This window comes from Siniperca chuatsi, linkage group LG17, assembly GCF_020085105.1.
Source record: "Siniperca chuatsi isolate FFG_IHB_CAS linkage group LG17, ASM2008510v1, whole genome shotgun sequence".
In the NCBI taxonomy this organism is placed as follows: domain Eukaryota; kingdom Metazoa; phylum Chordata; class Actinopteri; order Centrarchiformes; family Sinipercidae; genus Siniperca; species Siniperca chuatsi.
In genome coordinates this window covers 18,735,202-18,747,886 of record NC_058058.1, presented here as the reverse complement: position 1 = coordinate 18,747,886, position 12,685 = coordinate 18,735,202, and positions in this window count along the sequence as shown.

Here is a 12,685-nt window from a genome sequence, read left to right as displayed (position 1 = left end):
AGTAAAGGCATTAATTGAGGCTGAGATGATCAATAATGACTATGTGATGCAATTGATGCAAGCTAACAGTACCTGGCCATAAATTAGTAACACTTGCTAAATGGTCAGACTATTTACTGTATGCAGTACAGCAACAGTGTCAAGCCATCTGGGAAAATTATATATAAAACTATTGAATGAGAAAAAAAACACATAATGTAGCCAAAAGAAGAGTAAAACAGGACTCAATAATCAGGTGTTGAGTTATGGAAAAAAAAAAAAAAAAATGTCCTTGCAATTATATAAGATTCTACAAAATGCTGAGTTTTTGTGTTCAATGTCAGGAGGTAGATTTTTAAAGTAGTGTACACTTCCTGTGCAAATTAATATCTTTAGTTAGAAAGAGTGACCTAGGATTTTGTGTGGTACTACACACTATATACCGTATACACACAACTACACCCATTGAATACTGCTGGATGCAGCACTATTTGCATTTTAATATTAGAAATTGCATCTTCTTTTTTCCTGTGGCTTTGTTTTAAATACAATGGCGAGGTTCAAGTCAAATAAAACAACACTGGTGTGACCACTGTCTAATGAGCTGTGTGTTTCAGCACCATGGACAGAGACAACACCTCCCTACAGACACAGACAACACAACTATATTAGACTAAACAGCAAAAACTCAGAGATAGACTATGTATTATTTTATTATGTTATGTATTATATTATTATTGTTAATGTTGTAAAGATAAATTGGTTTAAGATTAGACTTTTGAAAAACAAACTTAACTGCACAAAATCTAATTTAAAGGTATCCCAAAACATAACACAAATTAAACTAAATTTTCTTTAGTTTTATCATTTTAAATACTTTAATTTACTTTGGTTGCACAAAATAAGTTATTAAATTATTGATAACAGTCAGTCTATGTTTGGGGAACTCTCTGAAAATAGTCAGCTGTTGCACAATTGAAAATGCACCAAAGCAGCAGCACTTCATTAGAAACAACATTTCAACAAGTTTCAATTTAAAAATAAACTTTGTTTATATACTCATTATAGTTTGTCTTTAATTGTGCCTTATGTGATGATCAACAATTACTCCAGTACACTGGTGCTTATGCTGCACATGGCTTCCAGCCTGTTGATCTGTTCATGCTAGAAACTAAATGTGCACACACACACGCATACAGTCCATGCAAATACACACACAATAGCTGTGTGTTTCCAACTGCTCTGGAAAATTCCAATTACCCGAGCTTCAATGATCCACAGCAGCACCGCCTACTGTCAGTGTGTTAATTTAACTTGTGCTAATTAAATATTCATTTTAACAATCAGCACCACAGGGGGCTGGTTGTTGGCAGTACCACTGATTGCAGTTGTGCAAGAGTATATACCGTGTGTGTGTGTACATGTGCATGTATGAGCGTGCCTCTGTGTGTCACATGTGACCTTTTAAAACATGTGCTGCTATTCCTTTTTGAGTTTTCTTCCTTATCTCTCTTTTCATCTTCCCCCCTCCCTTTTTTCGGTTTCCTTGCTTGTCCTGAGGCCCTGCAATTAGTAACTGTGCTCCTTCTCTCCAACACACTGCTGAAAGGGGGGACCACCCCATGCAAAGGGAGCCCGAGTGATCAAGCCACAGGACAATCCCTGAGATTTCATTAAACCTCCATTTAAGGTTTCATCTGCCCCAGGGAGACAGGGGAATGGAGGGTGGAATTTGTGCCATTGGCTCAGAGGAAGCTGGGGAGAGGCAGAGGAAGACAGCAGTCATTCGGATCTCTGATTTCCCCTGTTGAATGCGGGGTGGGGGTGGGGGGGGGGGTGCCCCAGATGTGCAGGCAGTCTGTGTGGGAGTGCACACACCACACAAACATGTCAAGTGCCCTCTGTTAGTGTGTTAGCCCGTTGACTGTTGTGTGTGGCTGCAGATGATCAAGCAAACCAAGGGAAGGCCATAACAAGGACTTGTTTGCATCAAAGGAAAGGTTATCATGCCCTTACAGTGAGATATTAAATCTGCCATTTCATTTTTTTTTTATCTCCAGATTCATGTAACTTGCTTCTTTCAGTGAGCTGAACATGGCTGTTTGAAGTACTGAATTATCAATGCAGGGATTTTTTTTCTCTAAATACCTTACACGCATCACTGCTAGTTGCGCTTTCACACACACAGACATACGCACTCACACAGTCACACAGACACACACAGTTTACAGAGTAATTAAAAGAGCCAGTCTCTGATGTGTTTTAACTCTATTTTGCCATAAAAAACATTATTCTGATAACTATAGCTTGCTCTTATCCTATTGTCACACATATACAAAGGCACACACATGGACTCAGACAGAGCACTTAATCCAGAGGATTAAAGGTGTTTATCTTTAAGATTATCTAATGAAAAATGGCATCTTTTTTTACTCACTGGCATTTTTTTTAACAACACAATGTATTTGCATTTTCCAAGCGCCTTTCCCACTATGCTAATCTAATTAATACACAGGAAATGATGCATTAATGCACGGAAAATTATGCATTTCCCATGCAGAGTTGCCGATGGCTAGTTAGCCAGCGGCAAGTGCTTGAAGTGCCATTGGCTCAGTAGCCTGTGGCAGTAGCATTTTTGGGAGGGAAAGAGCCAAAACCACTGGATGATCTTCTAAAAAAAAAAAAAAAAAACACTTAATATGCTTCCCAGTTTAACTATGCTAAATTCTTTGGTGGAGCGATTGTTTCAGAGATGGGGAAAAAAGTAATTTTACAATTAAATTTCTCTTTTTCTTCTTAGTCAAACTGGTTACCCTTGTAGTCAAAAATGGACACTTGATTTTGAGTGGAAGACCTGCATATGAAACACACTTGATGTGACAACCAGTCTCCGGTGTTGTCCATCCAACACAAGTCTAAAGGATGGCTTTAAATGCCTGTGGGGTCAATCTTTTATTATACTATACTGATGTATTTCAGTACGGTGTGCTCCCGCTCCTTCATCGTACAGCAAGCAGTAGTGATCAGTAGTGTGATGAACCCATGATAAGGAGATAGGAGGTTGTGTAAATGAACATGAATAATGCATGGGCCTGCTTTGGGCGGCTGGCAGCTGCCTTTGAGAAGCCTGTTTTAAAAATGGGCCTCTCAGCTTGATGCACACACAAACTTTCCCATGCTGTGTTATGTGAGGTGAATACAGCATGGTGATATGTAGCACTGGAGTCCTGTGGAGAGGCACATAACGTGAAAGGCGAGAGGAAATGGTATGAAACACAGCGGTGGCACCGTACATTTTGAAGCTCAGTGAGTGAACGTGCTCTTGAGTACCCTAGCATGAATTGTGCAGCACAGAGTCTCTGTTGTATTTGTCCATCCTTTGCATTGCATTGCATACTGAGGCTAGATTAAGAAATTGTTATCTGTGGCTATGATTTCTCCCTTTATGATGAATCTAGCAAGCTACAGTAAATATGCAAACATTTTGAGGAACTGAACGGCATTTAAATACTGGATTTAAATTCAACAGGTGGCCAGAAAAAAAAACTCCAAGCAGAGTTTTGCTCTGTGTATCCTTGATGTGGAACCAGGCACCTGTTCGCTAACATAACACATACTGTAACAGCCTTATGACGCATTCCAGGTGGATGACAACTTAAAGGAAAAACCTGCATAAATGAGTGAAGAAACATAACAAATGCAGATGTTTCCATACAGGTGTCTTTGCATGTTCTATGTGTATAAAGATGCCGACCAGGCTGACCAGTTCTCAACCCAATGTAACACCTATGTGGGGGTTTTGGACCAATGTGTTATGGTATGTTCAGCCACACACAAAGCAAATTCCCTCCTTGTGTTATTTGCACAGATTTTTGTTCATGTACCCCAAACAGTCAATGAGCCAATGTACTGACTGCACAGACAATAGGTGTAAGATAGGTAGCAGCATACACATCTACTATGTGTGTGTGGTGTGCCTGTGCTGTATTTGAGTGGCAGCTCAGCCTCTGACTGATCTCAGAACTCACAAGGAACTGTAGTTCTTTGTGTTATTCCCCCCCCCCCCCTGTTTTTGTTTCTGCTGCCCCAAAGTGGCCAAAATAAATAGTTATTGTAGGTTTAAGGTAAAGTAGCAATGCCACAGTGTAGAAATACTTTGTTGCAAGTTAAAATCCTACATTCAAACTCATACTACGTAAGTATATATATTATATAAAGTGGATTATAATTATCGAGACATTCATGTGTAAGCATCACTTTAATGTTGGTGGGTTGGGCCAATTTTGACTACTTTATATACTGCTGGGTAGCTTAATGTGTAATAATACATCATTGTTTCTTTTTGATTATAGTTTGTATTAATAATCTGAATCTGCAAAGTAATTTGGAACTAATTACTAGTTACTAACTAGTAGCCAAAATATTTGCCTCTGACATATAGTGGATTAGAAGTATAAAGTAGCATACAATAGAAATACTTAAGTAAAGTACAATTACCGCAAAATTGTATTTAAGTATAGTACTTGAGTAAATATACTTAGTTACTTTCCACCACTGGCCTCCAGCCCCTCTCCTTCCTTGTGTATGAACATTAATGAAGTAGATTCACAATTCCCAGGGATCAGAACTAATTTTTTGCTCAAGCTGAAAGATGTTTAACTCACACGAACACATCTTGGCCTCAGTTCACGCTGCCTCTATTGTTGTTGTAGAAACATCATTGCTTCTGTATCATTGGTGGTGTACGAAATCACTCCCTTGTTATTCTCTGCATAATTTATTAATAAAACACAATCTATAGTTTACTCTATAGTTACTGAGAAGTGTAGTGTTGCATAACTGTATTTTTTAAAGGCAAAGCTTGATCTTAAAACTTCATCATTGCAAAGTTTGAAAAAAGTCACATAATTGGCTTCACTGTTTGATTACAAAGTGCAGTGTAAAAACACAACAGCAATAATTCTTATGTGTCAATGGTGCTACAAGTAGAAGGATCTTATAGGTTATCGCTTTAAGAAAAAATGAAACACTCTCCACACAAAATAATTTTATGACATCTACTGATCAAAGAATGAGTCATTTTAAAACTTGAAAGCTGTGTCTAACTCCCCCTGCATGTAAAGCACTCATTTGAAAAGAGGAACGGATATGAAAAATCACATGCAATTGTGTCAGCGGTGAGTCTGATTTGACAACAAAAGCTTTGAGCTAAATAAGCAAATGGGGCAGACTTTTATTAAAGCGGATATGTATCCAGCATCACAGCCTCACCTCTGTTTTGACAGAAAATCTCTGAAACATTCAGATTGAATTCATGAATATAAACAGAGACTATGACAGCTGGCGAGGAATTCTGAGTTGGAACAGAGAACGTCTGTGAGAGGAAATGAAATGCAGCCTCTACTCTCATGTTTCCTCTCACACTGTGCATGAGCAGAGACAAATTCTGGCACTAGGCCTCCCCTCCCTTCCCCCAGTTTCTTAGCTGCTGCTGTTACTACTGTAAGTTCACAGCCAAATAATGGCATATGTCAAACAAAGACACCATAAAGTAGGAGCTTTAACTGTCACAGCTGCTCTGGCATCAGCCTGAATCTTAAACATTTACAATCCTGAGTTAAACAAGAAAATGATAACAATTACTGACAGGTAACATCACATACATTCTGTCTGCATATGAACACAAGTGTCCACCTGTGACTCTATGCTCTGCTGTGTGTGTTTTCCCTGAGAGTCACTATTAGATCAATGCTGAGAGATACTGAAACTATGACTCTCACCCTGGGGAGACGGTATCGATTTATGATCGCACTTTGAGCACGAGACCTTTTACTGAGCTTCTAACAGCACAGATGCACACTCTCTCTCTCCCTCTCTCTCTCTCTCTCTTTCTCTCTCTCTATCTCACTCACACTCACACTCACACTCTCACACACACACACACACACACACACACAGACATCCTCATTGACACTGTATTCTGTGAATGCTTAGTCACTGCAGTCTGTGTATCATCTGTTCATTCATTAATTTCATTCACTCTGGAAGATGGAAAATTAACCTTTCCTTGTGAGTATCAAAAATGGAACTGAGTGTTTATCTGTTTTAATCTCAGAGTGGGTACAATGATCAGTGTGTTGTCCATGTTCTTCTAATCATTTGTTTCCTGAATGAGAGTAGCACAAATTTCGGGCTGGATGTGTTTTGAAATTTTCTTTTAGTCACGAAATGAAAATGTAACTTGAATATTTTATGCTCAACTGAGAGAGGTACGCAAAGATCGCCAGAAGAATATTTAAACAAGACTGAAGCACAACACACACTGGTCACATTGCGTAGTGTCGCATCATTTGACGAGCGTCAGTTGATGCCTGCAGCACAAATCGTACAGAAGAAGTAGTCTAAGTATGGTAGCCAGGATGTGCCAATTAGGGAAGTAAATGTGATAAAATTGCTGTTTTTCTGGAGCGCTGGCATGCATCGACATTGTTGTATCCTGACGTGTGTCAAGCGACCGGTGAGTGGGCTTATATAGGAAACAATTCAGTTTCTTTCCCAGGGTCTTTGCACTTTCACCCATGTAGTGTCTTCAGGGTGTAGCAGCAGATATCTTCAGGTGTTAAATGGTTTGTTGTAAGTGCTGACTCATTGACTCCTAAAAAAAGATACAGATTAATACTTGGTGTAACAATACAAAATACCATGTATTGTACATGTGTTGTATGTGGCATTTGTACCTGAATACATATTTCCTTTGAGGAAGTCATTGAGTTAATATTCATAGCAACAGGGTGACCTTCAGGCTTTTCCATATTTTATTTTAATTTAGACACTTTAATAACTGGTTGTAACGCAGTATGTTAAAGGCAGATATTATGATGTGGTTATTGTTCATTATCATATCTGTTCTTCTCCATCATAATGCATTTTGTTGTATTTATAAGAGAACAAAACAAAAATGTAGGTTTCCCCCTCTACAACTGTGATTTTAATGCAGACCAGAAAAAATAAATTGAAATATACATGAACATATTTTTTTCAGATTGTATGTATTTTTAAAAAAAAAATCATATTACAGGACATGCACACAAACACACACAAAACCAAACTAATCAAACTAATCACTTCAATTTCTAATATCAAAAAACAAGAATAATAAAACATTTAAAAAAATAAATTTTTATTTCATATCTTCTAGACAGAACAGAATAACTGAATAAAAATATGGATAGATGGCTTGATGAACAGCATGATTGTTTAAATGGATGTGGGTTTATGTGTGGAAATGAAAATGAATGAATGAATGAGTTCACCAGTTGCTAAAAGTTATTAAATGAGTGCATGAAAATGTACCTAACCAAGCCAAAACTGCAAACAAAGCTATAGCATCTATTGGACCTTTAAGTAACACACTGCCTCTTGACTACAGTAAATCAGTGCTCTAATGTTTTTCAACCTGTTCTCATCCCTCGCCATCTCCTTCTTCATGTCAACCCAGGAGGCTGGTTCCCATTAAAACGTCCTCCTGCATCGGAACAGTCACCCTATGATTCAATTATGAGTCACCCTCTGTAACTTAAACTCTTCCAAAGGGGGCGAGAGCAGCAGACAGACAGCTGAGCAGTCGGCCATCAATAATACAGAGCCGCATCCCATTGTGGATGAAATATACATGAAACCATTCGACGGAGCATCTATGCGTTTCCAACCGACATAGGAAGTATTCTGAACTCCCCCCGAAGAGTTAACAATTGTCAGAACGCATGCCTGCAATTTCCATTTCAGTGTTAAACTCTGGTTTTAAATGCCACGCAAAGACCCATGTCATTGTTATTTAAGGAAAGATAAAAGAGTGGCATTGATGAAGAGTCTGACAAATGAACTATGCTTTTTCTCTTGATTTCATTCAGCCATAAATGGTGTTGTGACAAGTCTCACCAGACTCACTTGGAAATGATTAAACTGGAAACTTGTTTTTCCCCTTTTCCTGTTGAGAACTAATGGCACATGACAGAATGTGTTAGCGGTGCTGTCTGCCCTTCTACATCTCCTTCAGTTAATTTTTCTCTGCCTTGCTCTCTACTACTTAAGCCTCCACTGCAACTCAGAAACACCACTTTATGCCTCTTCCTTTCTCTGCTCAGTTTATTCTCATTTTTGACTTTTTTCTCTGCACACAAACATGCAACACTCGAGCACTCGTACACACAACAACCCTCATCCCGTCCGTCTAATGATGGTCCATCTCTAGTGGAGGGGTGCACCCCCTCTCCTTTGCTTCCTGCTTTGATCTGGCCTCTGATAGGTTGAGGGTCATACCAGATATGATGCATGATTGGTTGTTTACTTCTGCCAAGGGAGATCGCTCTGGTCCTCTGAGAGCAGGACCTCATTACAGCAACATATGAGAGGGCCATGGAGGAGCAGGAGATAAAGGGACACAGAAAGAGGTAGGGAGGAAAACAGTGAAGTGGCAGCTGAGTATGGGAAGAGTGGATGAAAACAGAAGTGGCTGAGGAAGTGGGAAGACATGCATAATGAAAAGATGGTGCATAAAATGAGAGTGAAGAGGAGAAGACATGAAGTCAGAGTGGGAAAACATGGCAGGCTTAATATAGCCAGCATAACCGTCACTCTAGTATTTTGGGGGAAAAAGTCAAAAAAGTGGTAGATGAGGTTGAAAACTATGACTTTGTTCCTCCGATCTGAGATGAAAGCAAATTGAGAAAAGAGGGAGAGGGTGGAAAAGACAAGAGAAACAAAGACTGATGAAGAGAGCAGTCACGAACAGAGGCGGCACTAATGATACCACATTCGGTGTCACAACTCCAGACAAAAACAACAAGCACACAAAAACAAAGCAGAAGCCCTGAACTTCAAAACAATTTAATTGGAAGTGCTGGATAATACAAGTGTGTGGGTGGTTGGGTTTACTTGCTATGATCTATCCTCTTCTCAATTGTGCTCCCCATGGCTTCTCATTTTGCATTTATTATTAGGTGTTTTAAATCCACACTAAATTGCTAGATAAAGACTTTGTATTGATTCCAATCAGACACCTTTTTTAAACACAAACAGGTTGACAAATTGACTCTTTCCATGAATCGTATGTAATTATTTAATGGTGTTTCTGTCTCTCACAGGTTTGGGAGAGTAGTATGGATGAGAAGGCGTACTGTAGTGAAGACAAGATGAGGCAAAGACATTTCTGCTGGGAATCCATCACAGGGCAGTGGGGGCACAGAGGCTCAGAGATGCCAAAGTCTCAGAGGACATTGTGCTATCTATATACAGTAAAATGAACATTACAGTGTTTATTTCAGGCAGTCTTGGCTGCAGTAATGGTATATGCACATTGAACATTATATGAAGACTTGAACATTTCTGTTACTAATTAAGCCCTAAGATAGAAAAGTTTTCCAGATCTGACTTCTGTGAGAAAGCCTCAGAGAAAACTATGAAGTTCGGTTTTTCATCCTGAGATGCTAAAAGTGCTTGTTGCAGGGTTAGCGTGACTGCATCATGAAGTATAAATCTGCAGTAAGCAAAAATACATTATATTTTTTTCTAAGATGAATACACATAAGATGATTGGACATGCATGTTTTAATTTTCTGCCTGTGTGTGTTGAAGTGAAATATTCTGAGGCTTTGATATGTTATTTCTGTGATGGAGACAAAGCTGTTTGATGCCTTCATGAATCCCAGCCTACTCTGGGTGTCTTAAGTTCAACTTGACGTGTGTGTGTCTGTGTGTATTTCTGCATATACATGTATAGCATTGCCTGTGTTGATCTTCTTCCATTAGTTTTTTCTGCTTACATCAAATCAGGTTCATCTTCAGCCGCTAACATTAAAGGTCCCATAATATGCTCATTTTCAGGTTCATACTTTTATTTTGGGGGTCTACTAGTAAATGTTTACATGCTTTAATGTTCAAAAACACATTATTTTTCTCATACTGAAAATGAAGTGTGGAGATAGGTCTGGCTATGCACCACTAGGCAGCAATGAGTGCGCTCAATGGCATATGACAGCTACAGTAACTTAGCTTGGAAAATAACAATATGGGGCACTGAATTTGATGAATTTACTTTTTATCAGGCCACAAATAAGGCAAGAATTATGTTGGAAAAACGCAGCCAGAGCAGTGTTTCTGGGGGATGGGCTTCACTGCTTACTGTACAAAAACACAACAAATACAGTTAAATTTAGGACTAGTTATTCATATCTTGAACTTAACTGTAGCTGCACTCTAATTTGTATTCTACTGCTTAATCTGATTTATTCTATTTTAGCTTACTTTTATATTCTGTTTTATTTTTCTCTTTTTAAATCACATTTATTTGTGTCTTTTTATATTGGCTTGTCTTTCTTTTATATCTTGTCCAAATGCCTTTTATGTTTTATGTAAAGCACTTTGTACTACCTTGTTGTTGAAAGGTGCTGTACAAATAAAAACAAACTGAATTTCCATTTTCTTGTATTTCATTCTTCAATCTGGCATTGTGTTAGCAGATTTCTGTTTTTGACAGGATTTGTATTGTTTAGTTTTGCACTTACTAATTAATAGTGAGTGAGGTATCCATTCTACTGAAGTCATTTTCAGTGTTTTCAGTATTTTCATGCTAGGAACAATTAACAATTTTTTATGACAGCTTTTTTATGACAGCATTTTTTATGCCAGTTTAAGAGTTGTTATGTCTGTAAGTCGACTTACAACAACCCGTACAGCGAGAAACAGCTGTTATGTGCTAAAGCTAAGCTAACCGTCTGCAGGCTGTTGCTTCACAATTAACAGAGAGGTATGAGAGTACTATCAATCCTCTCATCTAACACTCAGCAAGAAAGAAAATAAGCGTGTTTCCAAATGTCAGACTGTTCCTTTAATTGGCTCGGATGTTTTTCTAACCAAGAAACAAACAATGAGCACACCAGACCTATTTGAATCACTGAAAAAAACTATAAAAACTATAAAAAGATATGGGCCAAGGCCCAAACTATTTAATAGTAATAGTTGTTTCCATATGTGATCATGTTACAGAAAATATCATTGATGCTGTCAGTCTGTAACACAGGTAAACAAAATCAGGTAAACAAAATCAACGAAAAATGCTAATATTGCTGTTTTTCAATTAATGTTTTAATCTTAGTTTTAGCAAGATATAAAGCACACATTATATTCTGAAGATGCTTTCTCCACTTGTTTACAAATGTACAATTTCCTGCAATTTAAGAATTAGTGTATTATGTGTACACATACAATATGTTCACTTTTTTGTAATTGCCTTTGATTATCATGTAAATCCAATCAGGTGGCTTCTTTTAAAAACTATTTGTGGGCATCTTGATTAGTCCTCCGCCCACTCTGGTGCTGTACAATCACATGTACATATAAATCAGCCATTCAGCTTAAATCACTAAACCATCTTGCAGTCAGACAGCACATAGACACAGGAACTCTTTCTAGGCTCAGATTATAAACTGTAATTGGATTGCATAATAATCCGCTCAAGTGATTTTCTGGATTATGCCACATCAGAAAGTGGTGAGGGGCAGGAATGTAAAGCTTTGGTGCTATCTTACCTGATAAATATGATTTGTGTAATGGTTTGTGATTATATGATTATAATACAATGCTTCTCCTAAATTGACATGTCACTGCTTCATTACTCAGCCTGAAATTGTTTTCTTTGAAGCTTTATAAAAAACATCAAAGCAGAAAACTGTTTGCAGTAATAAGTAATGCCATTTTATCAAGTTTGCAGATGATTCTATCATTCCACGTTCTTTGGTAGGACAGAGAAAACTGACATCCTCAGGTTATTCATGATGAGTTGAATTTTCTGAAAACGCAGCTTATGGAAATAGATTTCCTGCTCAAACCCCACTGAATCAAACAGATATTCATATTAAGAAACTATTGCTGACTGCAAATTCTTTTCTGAGATGAATATGGTGCACTTTCTAAAAAGGTGCATTGTTGGTTTTAGCAATGGGAAATTATGTTTTAATGGGTAAACGATGATCTTGTTGAGATAGATATGTTTTATTGCCTTGTTTGGCAGCTTAAAGACTGATTGGTACAACTACTGTATATCTGCTACACATTCAAATGTTTGTGGTGTGGAAATGCAGACTATTCTAGACTGTTCTGCCCCAGTGAAACAATGAAGGCTGATCTGAACTACAAAGATAATGTTACAAGATCACACAGCCTGATTTTACAAGATTAACTGGCCTTATTCACTGAAACTTAACTGCTGCTTTATCTCAATGTCTTTGCATATCATGTACTCAGAAGTGCATGACACCCAGTATGTCCAACATGGCTCAGGGCTGTCTTGGTCTATCTTGATGACGTAATATAGTTTTGGCCAGACTAATATAAAGGGGAGCTATGATCACATGCTCAAGACTAGTTTCTACAGACTACTTACTATGTACTTACTGCTTCTTCTATTTTAGCAGATGCTGTTTTAGATGAAAGCCAACAATGAGTGAAATGACTGACAGTTATCTCTCATCCACTCTAGAAGGTGGCATTATATGTTTCCCTAGAAGATTGTCATATTTGGGGGTTTTGTCCTGTTTCCTGTTTTATTTTGTAGTGTTCTCCTCTCCTCGTGTGTCTTGTCATTTTACTTGTCTTTGTTTGCTTTCCCTCCTGTTTAGAGTGTTGGCCCTGCCTTGATTAATGTGTCTCG